The sequence below is a fragment of the Cupressus sempervirens genome, chromosome 7 (genome assembly GCF_028749045.1).
Source record: "Cupressus sempervirens isolate cs-2001-9-10 chromosome 7, ASM2874904v1, whole genome shotgun sequence".
Lineage (NCBI taxonomy): Eukaryota > Viridiplantae > Streptophyta > Pinopsida > Cupressales > Cupressaceae > Cupressus > Cupressus sempervirens.
In genome coordinates, this window is record NC_143124.1 from 186,922,368 (window position 1) to 186,942,878 (window position 20,511).

General features: G+C 33.4%; 1 pseudogene; it reads left to right on the top strand.

Moving 5' to 3' along the window:
- Nucleotides 1–3,450: 3,450 nt before the first annotated feature.
- LOC149546121 (uncharacterized) lies at nt 3,451–15,745 on the top strand (annotated as a pseudogene).
- Nucleotides 15,746–20,511: the final 4,766 nt, after the last annotated feature.

Genomic DNA, 20,511 nt, shown 5'->3' on the forward strand with positions numbered 1-20,511 from the left:
GATCCATAATCATGCCAAACTATGAAGATTGATCATGTAGAGAATGGACATGAGAATCAGAGTGAGCCCTCATAATAACTGTAGAAGAATCATCTTCATCAATGAGAAGATGTAAGTCCTCAAGTCTATCTCCCAAGTCAACTGAAGTTGGAGCTAGAAGATGAGATGTACCATGTTGTGATTGACCTTTCACTATGGTAATATAAGCATGTGGACTAGAATGATGTGACCTCTCACTGCAACTATCGATAGGACCCCATGTGTCTAAACCTATTGAAGCAATCTCGCTAGTGTCACTAACAGTTTCCACTATGTATGATGTGCGGAGAGGAGTAGAGGACAAGCTTGGTGAACTCTCCTCAAAGTGAACATCCTTCTCCACAAAAATATCATGTGTCTCTGGATCCATAAGTCTGTATGCCTTCACATTGTCTTCATACCCAATAAAGGTAAAAGTCCTAGGTGCTAGTGCCTTGCAACTCTTGAAAGATAGGTTAGCCCATGTTGGACAACCAAAGACTCTAAGCTGACTCACAATTGGTTTTCTACTCCACTATGCATCAAAAGGAGTCTTGCCATCTAAGGCTAGATGAGGAGACTTGTTAAGTACATGAGTAGCACTGCTAATGGCTTCAACTTTAAGTTTAGTATCAAGAGAATTGGAACTTATCATGCAACTTGCCATGGTCTTGAGAGTCCTAATCCTCATAGCTACAACATCTATCTTGTGCAGACTGAATGCTGGTGAGCTCCGAAGATCAATCCCCTCAATTTTGCAAAAGTTCTTAAGTCTTCTATCAACATATCTATTCTCATTGTCCACCCTTAGTACCTTGATGGATTTCCTTGACTTGTGTTCAACATGAGTCTTGAATTCTTGAAGCTTATGAACCACTTCATTCTTATGATGAAGGAAGAAGATCCAATTGAATCTCGAAAAGTATCAACAAATGTGAGTATGTAGTGGCCTTAGCTGACTAAAGTCACTGCAAAGGGTCCTACTAATACCATGTGAACTAGCTGAAGAAAAATTGAAGCATGAGAATACTTCTCCTTGAGAATCATATCCACTAAGAAAGATGAACACTCTCCCTTAGAAAAGCTAATATTAGGTAGACCTTTAACCATGCATTTTGAGCAAACAAGGCTTGGGAAGGACTCTTAGGTATGAAGTGGGAGAATAAGTATAACCTCTTGTCATCATTGACTTTCCCTACTGCTACCAATGAATCATCTCTAAGACTTCACACCATCACTAAATCTGGAAGGAACTCAACCTTATGACCATCTCCAACATGAGTGATTTGGTAAATTGATAGGAGATTGGAGCTTAGATTTGGAATGTAGAGAAAATCCTTGAATTCCCCATTTCCCATTTCCACATGTCCTTTCCCTTCAACTTCCATCTTAGTCTCATCTCCCATGAAGATGTGTGGTACCTTTGACTACTTCAATGAAGAAAAGTCTTCCTTTGAAGAACCCATATGGTAAGAGGTGCCTGAGTCAAGTATCCATTTTGAAGAACTTGTGTTTGCCATAAGTGCTTGACCTTTACCCTTCAAAGAGGTAGGATTTGTATCCTTGGAAGTACCTGGCACTTGAATCTTGTTCTTCTTAAGTATATTTTCTAACTCATCGATTCTTTTTGTCTTGCAATGATGCTCATCATGATTTGGCTTTTTGCAATATGCACAATAGAGTTTTTCCTTCTTTTCATTACTTCCCTTTTTGTTTGAAGAAGATCCACCTTGTTGAGAGGAGGATTTTTGTGTCTCAGATTGTGTTTTCTGCTTCCACTAATTTTTCTTGTTGTTGCTTTTCCCCCCTTGACTTGATTTGTGATCATCACTAGCCACCAAGGCTTTTGTCTTTGATGACTTGAGAAGTCCAAAATCCACCAAGTGAGATTCTTCAACAATTAACATGTCTACAAATCCATCAAAAGAAGGCTTCTGGTAAGAAAATCCCATGGTTAACATGTGAGTATTGAAATTCAAAACAAAGTTGGTGTACTCAGAAAGTAGCCTCTTTAGGATGTTATGAATCAACTTGTCATCCTTCATGGGATTTCCACAATCTTTAAGAAGTGCCCTATACTCATTGACTTTAATGATTTAATCTTGAATTATGTCATAATTATTAGGATCCAAGAGAAGTAGATAATCCTCAATCTAAAATCCCTTTTCTTCATCCACTTTATCATACAACTATTCAAGTTTATCCCAAGCTTCATTAGAGTTTGAACAATTTTTAATGTGGAAGAGAAGATCGCTATGTACTCAACTCTTGATAATACCTAAAGCTAGTTGGTCTTTTTTTGCCAATCAATGACTTCTTTAGCATCAATAGGTTTGGTAATTGTACCATCTACATATAGACTATATCCTTTTTCCATTAATCTACTCCATGCAATATCTTTCCATGTAGAATAGTTGTGTGAAATTAGAGGAGGACATTTAAAACCCATGATGCAGAAATGAAAAGAGCACAAAATAGAGACACAAGAAACATAGTACACCCCCCCCCCCCCCCTTTTCACTCAATCAAAAGACCCCCCCAAAAAAATGCTTTTGGCACTTTATAAGTAGTGCATTTACAATGGGCCACTTGTCAAAATGAACAAATTTGACTTTCTAATTTTTCTTTTACAACTTCCTTATGAGGCTGAAATCTATCACTTAAGCACTGTAGCTTAGTTTACAACAATTTTGAAAAAGAATCAAAGCTTTACAATGCCAAAAAAGGCCTGATTCTAAAAGTGAGAAATTGGTCCACACAACCCTAGAATCTGACTTTAGATCTAGAAAGTAGACAAAAAAATACATGCTTTCAAAAAAATGGAACTTGAAAAACTGACTAGATGTGCCCATACGAAGCTTTTGAAGTTGTAAAATGCAAGATTATGCAAGTACAGTTGCCAAAAAGCACAATTTTTGCAAAATATGTGCACCAAAACTAGAAAAAAACACTACTACTAGAAAATTTAGGAAATTCTACCTGATTTCAAAAAAAATTATACCTAAATTGGAGTTCGGATGTCCGAGATATTGGCTCACAAAGTCAGGCTGCCAAACTAAAAAGAAATCTAGAGAGGGGTCTAGAGAGTAAACTGTGAGTCTAAATTTGATGGACAACCTGCCATCACTCTAATTATAGAACACCTAGAAATGATAGTCAAACAATCGTCAATTTTAACTTCATGAAATGATGACTTGGCAATATTCACGCCTTGAGATGACATGTCAGCTAACGTGCATGTCCATACTGTACGGTTGGTAAACGTGTCAAAGTTTTGTATGATGTCATGGTAGTAATCAGCAGGTTCCATAGGTGATTTGGTAGTCCTGTTTGATGATTTGACAAAAACTATGTGTCAACTTGGACACGTGTCAAGGGTTGATTAGACTACGTGGAGGTTTCTGTTACAAGCCACATGTACAGGTTGCAGTAATGTCGAACATGGTACTGGAGTCTGCGTGGTCAAGTGTAGGAGCTCCATGTGTGATAAGGTGGCTTTGTGCTGTTAGAATAGTCTGTCAATCCATTGTGGCAGGAGGTGGTTGTGATGACAGCTGGGCTGATGTCGAAAATAAAGGCACTCCATGTTGCCAGAAAATTGCAACAGTCACCAAAGGTGGAAGGATCACCCCGTCGGTAAAATGGGTTTAACCACTATGCAGGCGGGAGATTTGATGTGCCAAAAACTCCAAAGCTGACACTAGAGATATGAGGATAGCGTTGGATTTATGAGAATGTGGTGCAGTGGGATTTAATCCCACATTGAATGTGTGTTAGTTCTTTGTGCTATTTAAAAGGTAGAGCTCATGATAATTTAAACAAAGGGGCCAGTGGACGGGCTTCAGTCAGTTAACTTTGGTGTGTGGTCATATAACCCTTGCACGATGGTTGAAAAATGTAGAATACTCGTGTAGTTGTATTGTATAGTACAACCTCTATGTCAAATTTGGAAGTGTTGTGCTAAACCAATAAAATATGCCTTACGAATAAAAAATATACCCTCCAAATGGCAGATCAGGCATGTCACTGCCCTGGTCTGCTAAAAAAATTTCTCTGTTGGTGCTGGAAAGAGAAAAAATATTTCCACTAATTCTAATGAAAATTTTAGACAAATAATAAATTGCAGATCTAAAATTAATCAATTAAATTCGCAAAAAAAACCACACCCATACTGCAAATTGGGGCCTCCAGGTTCAGATTTGCAAAAAAAATTGGCCTCATGGTCGATTTTGTTCCAAGGTAGTTGAGTTTATAGTAAATTTTCACTAGTTTAGGATTCTAGATGCAATGGCGAGGTCAGATTTGACTCTAGATGCTCCCAATTTTTGCAGCACTCTGAATTCAGGCTGAGGTGATGAAGCAAGCATGGTCTCGAACGACTATGTGATGAGAAAATCTCCAAGTTTCTTTGATACCATGTAAGAATTTTCTTAAGGGAAAAATTCACCCAAGAACTAAGAACTCAAATACAAGTACACAGTAGACCAAGAAGAGAGAGAGTATGATCAGAATGATAATGTATTCAATATGCCATGATTAATGCAATGTAAAAGTATAGTAGGAGTGCCTATATATAAAAGCCTCTAAGATACATCTAGAATGCCTTGTAATTAGCATCATGATAAGACATACAACCAAGCACATGTCCACTAGATATGGGTTATCCTCCATTAAGCATGGAAGTAAGTGCGGTGATGAGAGGATAACCCTACAAGGGTGTGACATGCAAAATAGTGTTGTAGACACCATGTGCTAAAATAGAGTTGTGTACTCTTGTGTTGTCTACATGAGAACTCAAAAAGGTGTGCAAACTCCTAGGTGTCTCACAAATAAAAATAATAAAATAATGTAAAATATTAAAATAATGCATTAACCTAAGTAAACTTAAGTAAGTGTAATAAGTAAATACTTATTTACACCAACAGACATGTTCTACAATGTGTCCTATTGATGTGGTCAAGTACACAGAGTCTAAGTCAAAGACATATAGAAGTTTTACTTGATTACAGAGGACAGTTTAGAGATAGAGTATAGGGAAAGCAGTTCTTGATGTTTCTTCATTGTCTTACATATGAGATGCAGAGAGAAGATGTGAAATTGGGTAGTGACAGAAGATAGAAAACTGATGACATCAACAAGTGTGCATGTAAGCCCTAGTATCACTTGTGTGAAGTTTTGTATAGATTGTGAGTTGACCATGCTATTGTAATTGTAATTAATTAATTTTCTTATTATAATTAATTGAGAAAGTCTCAAAGCTGACTCAAGGAGTTATTTTGAAGATATTGTTGGAAATATAAGACTAGTAACTGAGAGGGGAGCAGTGAATAAGTTACTACAAAAATAAATCTAAGATCCTTTAGATGTCAATACAAATCAAAACATAAACTTTGATTAAACTATATTCTAGTGTTACTCAACAAACACATAGGCACTTAGTTTACACTAGAAAATGTTGTAATGCATCAAGTACTAAGAATCAACTTTAACTTGGCAATAACTAAATATACTGATCTTAATGTGATTAACCTTAAATTTAACTTAGCTTCATACACATAAAAGAAATAACATGAAAACAATTGAAACCAATATTTAATGTGGAAACCCAATTTGGGAAAAACCACCAATTGCAATTAGTTACCAATTTTCACTCTTTTGAAGTGAGCCCTATTAGGAGCCAACCTTGTTAAAGGTTTAAAAACAAACTATTAGGTGTGACCCTATTAGAGGATTTGATAACCCTATTAGGAGTGGACCTATTAGAGGTCTTTACAACACTTCAAATAGAAATTCCACCTTGTTAGAGGATTTGCAAATAGTTTTTAAGGCACCTCTGTTAAGAGATTTAGATCACTACTACAATGGTTAGAGAATAACATTGAAATGACCTAATTTTTGATGCAATTGAATTGCTGATTGTAGATCTCAATTATGGCATGTATACTTGATTGTTTCTGATCGAATTTATCTTTGCATCTCAACAAGTATATTCTCCTTATCCTTCTAATTTTCTTCCTCTAAGCATCTTCAAGTATTCTATTATGTTCCCCACATTCAATTCTCAACTTGAACTTATATTTATATTTTACACATTGTCAAGTCAACTTGAATACAACTTAGGAAACTTAATATTCATCTCCTCAGTCGACTAGAACCAACAAAAATCAATTGAACTCAATATGCCAAAACAAAAAAAATCCTTTGTTAGCTAACCCTTCTCAATAAACACTAACTCAGAAATGATTTTCCTTTGTTAACCAAGTAAACTCGGTTAACACTACATATTCATAGAGTTCCATCCAACATTTTCTTCACTAACTGAGTGAGCTCGATTAACACTCAACTTCTACAAACTTTCGTTTAATTCTCGAGTGAACTCGGTAGACACTATCTTCTAAACTTGCGAAACTTTGGATTGCTCAGCAAACATAGGAAACTGCCTTCATCACCTGAGTGAGATTGACATATACTAACTAGAAATGATATGATATTCTATGTAACATTAAATAAAATAGACAATTAATCAATTATTTTCAACAATTCCCTCTTTGGCATTGATGGAAACACAATATGTCATAATACAATGAAATTTTTAGAGAAAGGATAAAGTAAGGAACATATCCTTAGTTTCATTCTACTTCTCATCAATGAGAACTCCCAATATTACTGTGAACTCTCTCTTCCTTTAGTTTCTCCCTTTTTCAAAAAGAGTCTATCTACAACATCTTCTTCTGATATCAAACTTTCCTTCTTTGATATTAGACCAAGTTCTCCCTCTTTGACATCTCTAGAAGTAATAAAATTTCTATGAAATATATAGTCTCCCTCTTTAGAAAATATCTATGAGATATGAAAGAAAACTTCTCCCTCTTTTACATCTCATCCTAAAGACAATATTTAGTGAATATCAATGTAATCTAGCACTGATTCATTTCCAATGTGCCTTGTCAATATTGCATCAATTGTCTGATCTTCAACATGCTATGGTTGATGCATCACTAAATTGCATTTAGTGAACTTAAAATAGGGAAATGACCCTTCACTAACCTCTTAGATACAAAAATGCATCCTTATTTAATGGTTTAATGAATATTTATGCAATTTGTTCTTTAGTATTCACATATTCCAATCTTACATCTCTATCTTGTACCAATTCTTTGAAAAATTATACTTTAAAAAAATGTGCTTGGTTTTGGTATGCATCATATGATTTTTTGATATTTTAATTGTACTAGTGTTATCATAGAAGTTAACCACTAGATCCTTGATCTATACCATCATATCTACCGATAGTTGCTTGAACCAAACAATATTGGAACAATTAATTGCTGCTATCCCATATTATGCCTCTAATATGGATTGAAAAATAACTCCCCAACAATAAGACTATTTGAAAAAATACCTTGTACAAAAAATAAAATATTAAAAAATGGTACAAATAGGGGTAGGACATTACACTATGTATACATTAGGTGTTGAAAATGTGGCTTCTAGAAAATATATATCTGAGATGGATACTCGTGTATGCATGATTCCCCCTCCATACTGAGGAAGTCACTTGCCAAAACAAAAGCACCTTCCAACCACTCTCTTCATGCCTTTTGTATCCTATTTTTCTATTCTTCTACTACTCATCACTCTTCACTAGCTTTGTAGGGTCTACCTATTCCATCGGTCTCATGTTGTGTTTCCATGGACTATAACTAGCTTTATAATTTATGGTTGTTTCTTATCTATACATGCAAAAAACACATTTTTTGGAAAAATTTATAGACTTTGTCCATGTTGGGAACACATAAGCTTAGACACCACTTCATCAACTTTAAGAACCTCTTATGATTTGGTTTCCATTCTTTTCTATTGCATAAATGCTTTTGTAATCCATTAATTTAGTAGTATCTTTTAGTGGTCTTGTAGACTCTCAACTCCTAACATGTTCTTTCCCACTATGCTCCCTTGCCTGCATATGTATTCTAGGTTGTGTCTCATCAACCATAGTATTTTCCTCAATCTTGTCCTCTAATCTTGGCAACCTCCTTCCTTTGGTTGCAGATGTCCACTCACTCCATGGGTTAACCTACTTGTTATAATCATTTCCACTATTATGGCAACTTGTTGTTGTAAGTGGTGAATTATCACCCATATTTACCACAATTCCTTAGACTTGTGGTTTTAAGTGACCATTTCCTTTATTGAAAATTCCTTCTACACTATTAGTTTTTGTTGACCAAACAATTGGGAAAATTATTGCACAACAATAATTAATATCAGTAAGAAAAATAATATCTTATTGATTGCACATAACAAATAAAATCAATAAGAAAAAATAACTTATTTCCATATAAATGCCAATCGAAATATATTTTAGAATCCTAATCTCTATAGAGAAAATAGTAATGTTTCTCCTCTAACATATTTTTTACCTATAGGTAGACACAAAAAACTACACTAAATTTGAAGTAAAAGCTTTGATCTAATATCCAAAGAAAACCTGAAATAGGTTTTCATGTTCTAGCACATGATTTCACAAGGAAAAAGGTTATATATATAGCTTTAATTTACAATGGTTCAAAGGAAGGCAAAATGATAGATACAAAAATTTAGAATAGCTTATAAAGTTGGACTAAATCATCTTATGGGCTATAGATGTCTTATTCACAAAGATTATTTCTTCAATATTAGCTAGTGTGATAGAAACCCTAGTCTAAAATCCCTTCTCAATATTGGAAAACAACTCTTGATTTCTTCAAATCATGTTTTCTTGGTAGGTGTTAGTTATATGAATGCCTACATTTTTCATTTTTGACAAATCAAATATTTTGAAAGCCCTCCTACAATGGCCACCCAAAATAAGTGCAATAGTACCAACTAATAAATATTTTGTTCAACCTTTTTAAATTTTTGGTAAATAATGAGTATGATTAGTAGTAGCCTTGAAGAGACTCAAATGCCTACCCATTTCTTTATTAGCTTATTTCACTTGTAATTGCAGATGTGATGCTCACCACCCTTCCTCTTTATAAGTGTGAAAAATTCATTAAAAAAAAATCTCAAAAGTCAAGTGGCATGGAACCTTAATGAGTTGAGTGATAGGAAATGTCAAGTTTCTTGGTAGCAATGGGAACCAAGTGACTTAGTCTCCAAAGGAAAGAGCTTGACAATCAATGGCTTAGAAAACACTACATTGAGTGAGCTTGGTTGACAGAGGAATCAATTGAGCTTGTTCAACTTGGTCGATGAGAGGACCAAGTGAGCTCTAATAATGCAATGATTGAGTGAGCTCATCAACACTAAGACCAAATTACTTGGTAAAGATGGGAAGAGCTTGGTTAGCAATAGTAGAGAAATTGGTTAACAAGGATACCAAGTTACTTGGTGACTAAGCTATAGTTTGGTTTCTTCCACCATCAAAACTTAGAGAGAAGAATAGAGATTTACAAATCCATTTTTCTCAAATACTAAACACAATGTCGAATAGATAGGAATATAAACAATAATAAGCTAAACAACTAGAGATTGCTTAATATGCCTTCTTGCATGCTTTCTACTGAAAAAGTGATTCAACTATTACAAATATGGGAGCATATGGCTTCAATGAGGGTAAACATAAATTAACCTAAAATTTCTATTGATAATATAAACTTGTAGCACAAGATGGTTGCATACAATAATGCCTAGAGCAATCACTACTTCAACAGGATAAAGAAAATGAACTTATAGAGAGCAAAGAGATCAAGACCTATGTTATTGCAACCTCTGATCTTCTTCCTAATTTCTTGAACCTTCTTTTTGCTCTCTAAAATTTCTTCTCTCTCTAATTGATCTCTATCCTTCCTACTTATCGAATGAATGAGCATTCTTTCCTTTTGTCTTGTCTCAAAAAAACTTTCCCTCTAATTTCAAAGTTGAACTCACCTACCAAGTTTAATGCCTCTCATAGGTAGGTGGGCATTTGTCTCAAGGGCTAAATGATAGATTTCAACCACTCCCCCTTTGTCCTAAGCCAACAAGTAAGGATCACTCCTTATCCAAATAAACTATTCCAAGAGATCTTCTTAAGTGTACATTAGTTGCTATGCCCAATGGCTTAGTGAATATGTTTGTGAGCTATTGCTCAGACTTACAAAATTGCATCTTGATGTCTCCATTCTCCACTATCTCTATTGTAGATTGAGAAACAATTTGTTGCTTCTTGGATGCCCATAAAATTGCACCTGAACCCATATGAAACATATAGCTGAAAGTTCTCTTGCTATCATCTAGGCTTCTAGCCCAATCACTATCAGTGTACCCAACTATTTTGAAATCATTATCAATAGTGTACAAAATGCCAAATCCTATGGTACCATTCACATACCTTAGGATCCTCTTTCTCTCTTTCCAATGAGAATTCTTTGGTGTTTTTATAAATCTAGAAATCAAACTTACTACATGAATTAGGTTAGGTTGAGTTTCTATCAAATACATCAAACTTCCAACCATGCTTTTGTATAATGTTGGATTCACATTTTGAATGCAATCTTCCTTTCTCAACTTCAAACCTACTATTGTTGATGTTGGGTTTTCCTTACCATCCACATTTTGAATCTCTTCAAGGTCTTATTTGCATATTTTTTATGAGAGATGAAGATGCCATCATGCATTTTTTTTACTTTTATTCCTAAAAGGTACTTCAAGAGACCTAGGTATATCATTTAAAATTAATTATTCATGGCCTTTTTGAACTCACTAATTAGGAAATTATCATTTCTAGTTAAGATTAAGTCATCTACATACAAGAAAACAATCAAAACCTTACCATTTATTGTCTTGATGTAGAAAGTAGGCTCACCATCGCTTTTGCTAAAGCAATTGCTCATAAGGTATGAGTTAATCTTGCTATACCAAGCCTATGGAGATTTCTTGAGCCCATATAGAGTTCACTTCAATGTTTATTCCTTATGTTCCTCACCTACAACTTTATAACTAGGTGGTTGATCCACATATACCTTTTCTTTCAATACACCATTCAAGAAGGGGAACTTCACATTGATTCGATATACCTTCCATTTTTGTTGGGCTGCAATTTATATGAGAACAAAGATAGTTTCCATTCTTGCAACTAGGGCATAATTCACATCATAATCTGTTCCATACTACTACTTGTACGACTTGACCACTAATTGTGCCCTCTCACTATTTACTTTTCCTTCATCATTGCACTTGGTGTTGTAAACCCATTTAACTCTAATAACTTGTTTCATGGGAGGAAAAGTAGTTAACTGTCATGTTTCATTTCTTTCTATAGCATCTATTTCCTCATCCATGGCATTACACCATTTCTCCTCTTTCATAGCTTCTTCAAACTAGATTTGATCACTATGAGAAAATAGTAGATAATTAGCACTTTCATCATAGTCTTCATCATATCTTTCATATTGATATATTCCCTTATACTCTTATTCTTTCTTGGAAATAGGGAGGAGAGAGTGGGATCTGAATTTTTAGTATTGTTGTTTCTACTATTATGCATACCAACTTGGAGTTGTCTTGAGATGCTAGGAGCTGACCCTCTACATGTTTGAGGTTGCTTGCATTTTTTCCTTTGTCTACAACTATCTATGTTTTCTGCTCCATCATCTTGTTGATCAAAACTTTCATCTTCTTCATCAATAATTGAAACTTTTCTTGAAGTGCTTGAAGATTCATCCACCAGTCAGCCCATGTCTAATTTTCAAGAAACTTTTCATCTCTTGAAAACTTTGCATCTCTTGAAATGATGATTTTCTTGGTGATTGGATCATATAACCTATAAGCCTTTGATTCCAAATTGTAACTTATAAAGATTCACTTCACACCTTTGGCACCCATCTTTTTCCTCAACTTTCAAGTGCTCAACTGTCCATCTATGTCTTGACCATGCATCAAGAGGAATCTTTTCATAGTCTACCATTGTAGGACACATGTTTATCAATTATATTGTTGTTCCTACAACCTCTCCCTAATATTCAGTTGGGAGGCCCTTTGATTTCATCATAATCCTTGCCATCTCAACAATGGTCCTATTCTTCCTCTCAACCACTCCATTTTGTTGTGGAGTATAACTAGTTGTAAGCTCCTTCTTGATGACATTCTTCCTACAAAATATTACAAACAAATTGGAGGTATACTCCCCTCCACTATTTGACCTAAGGATTTTTAAATAGTATCCACATTTTTTTTCAGCCAAGGCTTTGAATTCAACAAATTTATCAAATGCTTTTGATTTTCTTTCCAAAAAATACACCCATGTCCTATGACTAAAATCATTTGTAAATGTCATGAAATAAGTACTCCCCCAATAGAAGTAGTTTTCATAGGGCCAGATTAATAAAAATGCACCAATTCTAATGGTGCCCTTGTTGTTCTAGTATTACCAAAATTAAAGGGAAGCCTATGTTGCTTACCAAAAATACAAGCCTCACACTTATCACATGAATCAACAATGATTTGAAAACCATCTACCATTCTTTTCTTGGAAAATAAATTTAAACCAGCAAAGCCAAGACGTCCATACCTTGGATGTCATAGCATGGAGGTGTCTTCAATTATGCTCCTAAGAGATAATTTCTAATGTACTATTGTATATGCATGCTTGAGAGGTGTAACATTGACTTGAGAAGAGAAACATGTCTCTACCTTCAAAGGGAACATCTAGTTCTTTTTCCTTTGAACTTCTGCAAGTATTTGCTTACTCCCATCCTTTTCATGAATAACATACTTGTGATTTTCCATCAGTACCTTGTAACCATTTTGAATGTGTTGTCCAAAACTCATGAAATTGTACTTCATAGTATCTCCTTCTCACCTTTCTTGGTGTAGACCATGATAGATCCTTTTCTCATAATGGGAATGGTTCCATTGTTTCCCATTTTTTAGACTTGAAAATTCAATCAATGAAAGAAAATAATCTTTCATTACTAGTCATGTGGTTACTACAACCGCTGTCCAACTACCATACCTCAGGGCTACCTTCATCACCAATGTTACACATGATGAATGTTGTAGGATTGTTTGCATTTCCCATATTCACATCAACCACATTTGCATTATGTGTTGACTGACCACCTTGCTTCTTGCAACATTCACTTGCATAATGCTCAAATTTATGAGAGTAATAGCATTCTACATTTCTCTTATTGGAGTTGTAGTTATTCTTACCTCCTCTAGAGTTATTTGGAGAGATGTTTTCTCCCTCTTGTTTGTCTGCCTATCTTGTGATTTTTGCACCATTATTTCCTTGACCATTTCTTCCACAACCTCTAATTCTTAAGCTTCTATTAGAGCAATTTATTCCTCTCCCCCTATTTCTTGAATTTTCTTGAGCCTTGAAAGATTACCCTTTAGAAGAAGTAATTGACCTTTTAATTCAGTGCTCATGGGTTTGAAGAGTTCCCATCAACTCAAACATTTTCAATGTGGTGAGGTCCTTTTCTTCCTCAATAGTCATCACAGGATTGTCATATTTTTTAGGTAAACTCCTCAATATTTTCTCCACTATCCTTTTCTCTTCATACTTTTCTCTATTTGGTTTGAGCTATTTTATCAAAGTAAGATATTCTTGAGTTGAAATCTATTATAGGTTCATTATCCTTCATTTGAAGGTTCTCAAACTCCCTTTTGATCATCTATAACTTTGCTACTTGAACTTTATCAATTCCTTTGAATTTCGTCTCAAGAATATCCTATTATTCCTTTAAATAGTTAGCTATTATTATCTTAGGAAAAATAGTCCATGTAATTTCTACCTCAATCAAGCTTAGGGCTTTTGCATCCCTTCCACTTGACTCCTTTAGCTAAGTCTTCTGAAGGTTGGTGAGGGAAGCATACTTTGTTGGGTCAGTTATATCATGAAACCCATTCAGCACAAGCTCCCACAAATCATTTACAACCATCATGGTTCTCATTTCCCTTTCCCAAGATTCATAATTATGTCGATTAAAGGATGGTGGTTGTTTTTGTGACTTTCCTACATCTCCTTCCATGTCAAATACCTAGAAAAAATGCCCAAAATCATGAGGATGTGGGGCCTTAAATATATGATACCATGTGAAAACTTCACAAAATATCTTGCTTGACGGTCAAGTGACATAGTTAGTGTCAAGTTGCTTAACACCTTAAGGAGTCAAGTGATAGGCAATGTTGAGTTTCTCGACAATAATGGGATCTGAGCGACTTAGTCTCCAAAGGAAAGACCTCATCAATCAATGGGCTCAGACAACAATACACCTAGTGATCTCAGTCAACTTAGTTAGTGAGGGGACCAAGTGAGCTTAGTCAGTCCTAAGACCAAATGATTTGGTACACATTAGAAGAGCTTGGTCAGCACTAGAACCAAGTTAAAGTAAAGAATGTGGTTAACAAGGACACTGAGTTACTTAGTGAATGAACTACAGTCTACTTTCTTCCACTATTGAAATATAGAGATAAGAATAGAGACTTGCAACTTTTTTTTACTCAAGTACTAACCACAATGTGGATTAGATAGAAATAGAAACAACAATAAGCCAAATAATTGGAGATTGACTAATATGCCTAATTTCTTGATTTCTACTCAAAAACTAATTCAATTATTAGAAATCTTGGAGCATATGGCTTCAACTAGAGTCAAAATACATTAAGCTAAAACTTCTATTGATAATATAAAGTTGCAACACAAGATAGATGCATACAATAATGCCTGGAGTAATCACTGCTTCAACAGGACAAACAAAATGAACTTACAAAGAACAAAGAGATTAAGACTTGTGTTGTTGCAACCTCTAATCTTCTTCCTAATTTCTTGAACCTTCCTTCTACTCTCGAGGAAAGCTATGCTCTCTTCAACTAATCTCTATCCTTCCTTCTTATCAAATGAATGAGCATTCTTTCCTTTTGTCTTGTCTCAAAAAAATTCCCTCTCATTTTGAATTTGAACTCACCTACCAAGTTTAATGCCACTAATGGGTAGGTGGGAATTTCGATCAAGGGATAACTAAAAAATTTCAATAATCAACCTGTACCATTGCTAAGGAATCAATTTGGACTCTTTCACTACAATTTAAGGGGATTTTTAGATAATATCATTGTACCCCCTAAAAATGTAGTCTAAATCCATGTACACTAAACAATAAAACAAGGAGGACATGGAAGAAAACATGACACATCCTAATATCAAATAAGAGAGGACTAGGGTCCTCAAAGTGGCACACAAACATGTGGAAAAATTGAGATGGAAAGAGGTAGCTATGGTAGCATGGGCAAATGATATGGGTATTTCACCCTTAATTGTCGGTGGATTTCCTCAGAAGAAAATTGCACTTGTTAATTATTTGATGGATGATTTCCTTCCAAGGCTAATGGATGTAATTGAATGACAACTTTGCAATATGGTTCGTAGGAACTAGATCAACAAACTCATTCACGTCCATCTAGAAATCAAGGATCCCTGTGTTTTGAAATGGCCTCAGGCATTGAGCATCTAGGAAAATCTACTAAATATTCCCACGAGTTTTATGCAAAGAGCCATTTTAATAGAAGAAATTTGGCATATATTGACTAGTATGCTAAGCATATATTTTTAGGAGTTTATACAACAAGAGAGATTTACATGATATCTAAGAAATCACCAGTTTTTAGAGAGACTTCATCATTTCTAGACCATAAAAATACTCAAGAGGCCACACAATTGGCAACATCTATTAATTCAAGAATTTTAAACACAATATAGAAATCTCTACATAGAAAACCATAGAAGATATTTATCTCCATATCTCTTCAAATAAAATGTCTTTTATCATTCGAAGCCAGTGTGAATGGAACCCCTATTTTTTCTTTAAAACCCTATTGATTTTTTAGATATGGAAAGTTATTGGCAAATTCATACCTAGATTTATACACTAAAATGAAACCCTAACAAATCCATACCTTTACGAGCTAGAAATATTCCTATAAGCCTAAGGAACAAAGATATAGTAGAAATATTTCATCTAAAGATTGTCAATTTATGTATGCATACTTCATGTTGTTTTTATAATCTATCATTTCATTCATATAATATAAATAATTTTGATGTTGTATATATCTGATTTTGTTGTATTGATAATGCTCAGTGTTGTATCATATCATCATAGACTATTTTTTCGTTTGTTAGTAAGTTATAACTCTAATAATGACATATTAAGACTATTCCATCCAAAATTTGAAACATAAGAACTTGTAGACATATATCTAAATACAATATATTTTTCTACATTACATGAAATTATAGTAAATCAAAGTATTACTTAGGAAACTATATAAAAATTTAATATTAACAAGTTGGATTACACCTCCATAATTCATCACTGGGATAAGGACAAAAAATGCAATTGATATACCATCTACATCATCTTACTTTTGTCATCCTTGAGATGGATCATGGAGTTATATCTCAAAATTTCTTAAGAGGGGAAAAAGGTATACCTTGGTTGTAACTAGAGAGAAAAATTGTACTCCAATGTATCTTATGATTTAGACTAGATAATTATAGAGCAAATTCCTCCAATATATCTTATGATTTAGACTAGAAAAATGAACAAGGGAAAAATGAATAAGGGTGAAATTTGAGAAAACATTACATATTTTGACTACTTATGTAATAATATATTATTCTACCTAATTCTTTTCAAAGTAATTGGTCATTTCTATAAAATACCTAGAAGACATAATGAGAAATTTTAAAAAATTGTCTATCAGTATATATTTGTAACCATAATAGCTTGCACACCTAGAAACATAAAAGGAATAGTAGTATAGAGTTGCAAAATTAAGATGAAAGAGATGTAAATGTAATGCACATGAATATACCATTTCATAGATTAAGGAAAAGCATTTGAAAAGTGATAGTGTGTAGCTATAAAAGTTGTAACAAATCACTACATATGAATCTAGCATGAGAATAAATCAAAGTGTCTCAATGTGGTTGACCTTTTAATATGTAGTAGAGGGGGAAATGAAGTCTTCAAAATTATCTTTTGTGGAAGACTAGTTAATCCAAGACCTTCAAAATTTAGAGAAATCTTCCAGTGTTCTACAAAGGGTAGAGACATTATAAAATGAAAAAAAGAAATTTAAAATAGGAAAGTCATGACCAAAAAGAGTTTTTAAATTATTAGGGTCTTATTCTTATCAAAAGCCTTAGTGTTTATTATATTTTATTCCAATCATTTATTAATTTAAATTCTTAGTTATTCAATAATAGTTTATTTTTACTAAATATTCATTAATTTAAATATAAATAAAATTAAATAAATAATTATTTGGTTTTTGTGCAAAGAAAAATGTAATTAATATTTATTTAATGGTGACGTATAGGCCATCTAATAAGTGTTGAACTCAAATGAAAATTAATATGATATATAGTTAGTTTAGAGATGATTAGATATCATTTATGGGAGAATATTTCTTTGAGAAGTTTTAGTATGTAGGAGGGGACATTTTTCATTTAATTGGGTAGCATTTCAATTTATTTTTAGTTATACATTAGTTGAGATTGCCCCTCAAAAATGACAAGGGTTAATCATTAAATGGCTTGATACTCTCCAATTGATCTCCACATGGGTAATCATTCCCTTCGATTTAATTTAACTTAGTATGTGGTTTAGTTGAATGAAGCTTTATTGTCATTCTTTGAAGTAGACTTAAGTTATTGGAATTCTGGGAGTTGGAGTTATTGTAGGAGGTCAACTGATAATTTTAATCTTTTTGATATGTAGATATAGAGTTGGAGTTTCTTTTTGAGTTTTTGAAGGTTTGTAATTTTCTTCAAGATTTAATACATAGATTTTGAGGAGTATGAGTGCAAATAGGGTTGATTTTGAGTTCATTTATACTTCAATATTAGTTGAGAGAATGTTCAAGGATTTCATTAATAATGATGTATTAATATGATAGAAACTCCATCAGTGAGTAATAAAAGTTATAAACACGTTAAAGAATTTTTTAACAAAATAAACAATTCATCAATCATTTATTTAGTCATTTGTTTGGGTGACTAATTATTAGTAACCAATTGTTTATTCATATATTTAATCATTTATTTAGTCATTTATCCTTGTCTAACCTTGTAGTTTACCCAGTGACTATATTAGTAATATATTTTTATAAATTGTAAAACTTTACTATCTAATTTGATCACTTTTAGTCACATAACTAAAAATTTAGTCTTGTGACTAAAAGTTTTAGTCACGTAGTCATTTATTTTCCAAAAATCTACTAGTGTTTGAAAGATTTCAAAAAACACCATGAACCAAATAGAAAGAAACATGTAGATCCTATAGCTATGATTAGTTCCTTTTCCATTGCATGTTACACAAATTAAAACATACATCAAGAGCCTTTTGATCTATCCATTTACTTTGTAAATGAGACATCATATTTCACTATGAATCTTCCACTTACTAAATTCCTTCCATAAGATCTACAATTCTACCAAAATACACTATGAATATACTTGCTTCATTAAACCAACAACAAAACATATACTGAATTACAACTCAAAAAAAATACAACTAAGGTTTGGGTTCTTTGTCTACACATCTTAGAAAATTTCAGAACTCACAAATATGAGAGAAGTTTCAAGATGAAAATACTATGATAGATACATTGTATTCATTACTTTGAAACCAAACACATCAAGATGCCTATAATAAATCAAGACAATACATAATAGACTAGGACTATATATATTCTTTTATTAATTACTTAAGGAAATACATATGTTGTTCAAAACTAGAAGAATGTTAAAAGAATGATGGAAAACTAGGTTGAGAACTTGCCCTAATAAGTAGGAACCAACCCAATAAAATGAGAAAGAGGGAGAACAAGTAGAAGAATAAAGTTGGGGTGGATTTAATCTAATCATGGACTTTTCATCTTCATTCTTCATCCTTCTTGAAACCAAAACCTCTCTCCACTTTCTCTCCCTCTGCTGAAGAATTGGATTTCATCATTTTGTTGCAACAAACTAAGAAAATACCTTTAGAATGATGAAAAACCCTTTCTGAAAGAAATATCTAATCTGCCTCATAAAATCACTACTCAAATTCCCACCAATGACTTTATTAAAAAATTATAAGTAGTGGAATAACCTTCTCCAAATTTGGCCCATACCCAGATGACAGATTTGCAAGAAAATGTATGTAACTTCTATGGTTGTGCAACAAAAAACCAAGAAGGAAAAATAGTTGGAGAAAGACCATACTGAATAAATCCTTGAATAAATTTTCACCACTGATACTTGAAGTATTGGAAATATAAGAGGAGTAACTAAGAGGGAAGGGGTCAATTAGTTACTACTAAAATAAATCCCAGATCCCTTAGATGTTAGTACAAAAATGCAAACTAAAAACCGAATATTGATAATACTCGATAAACACACATAAAGTGTTGTAACTTGGTAATAAATAAATGAGTTTGGTAAATGCTTAGCATATTAAAATTAAATGTTACTAGTGATTACCATTACTTTAACTTAGTTGCAAACACATAAAAAAAAATAGCATGAACACATTTGACACCAGGATTTAACGTGGAAACCCAATTTGGGAAAAATCATCAATTGCAATTAGTTACTAATTTCACTTTTCTAAAGTGAGCCCTGTTAGGAGCCAACCCTATTAAAGGTTACAAAGGAAAGTATTAGTTGTCACCTTGTTAGAGGATTTAATCACCCTATTAGGAGTGGCCTTGTTAGAGGTCTTCAAACAATTCAATAGAACTACCACCTTGTTAGAGGATCTGCAAATAGATGTTAAGCCAACTCTATAAAGAGATTTAGATAATTGCTACAATGGTTAGAGAGTAACAATGAGATGACATGATTTGAATGCGACTGAATTGCTGATTACAGATCTTTGTGCTAGTTTGTACTTGATCCTTCTTGATCAGATATAGATTTTCTGCTCCACAAGGATATTCTACTTATCCTTCAAATTTACTTCCTCTTCTCATCATTAAATCTTCAATAAGATCTTCATGCTTGCACATCCACACACACTTTGAAATCAAAAGTTGACCTTATATCTTCCACTTTGTCAAGTTAGCTCAAATACAACTCACAATAATTAATATTCATCACCTCAGTTGGCTAGAATCAATAGATAAATCAATTAAGCTTAATATGCCAAAATAAGAAAATCCTTTATTAGCCAACCTAACTTAGTAGAAACTAACTAAGAAATAATTTCCTTTTTTAACCAATAGAAGTTTAGTTAACACTACAATCTCACAAAAATTCTTTGGTAATTGAGTGAACTTAGTTAGCATTAGTTCCATCCAACTTTCCTTCATTAACCCAGTGAGCTCGGTTAACACTCACTTTCTACATACATTCCTTTGATGCCTGAGTGAACTTGGTAGACACTTCCTTCTAAACTAGGAAACCATAGGAATGCTCGGTAGAAATAGTAAATTGTCTTCACTACTTGACTGAGCTTGGCATAAACTAACTAATAA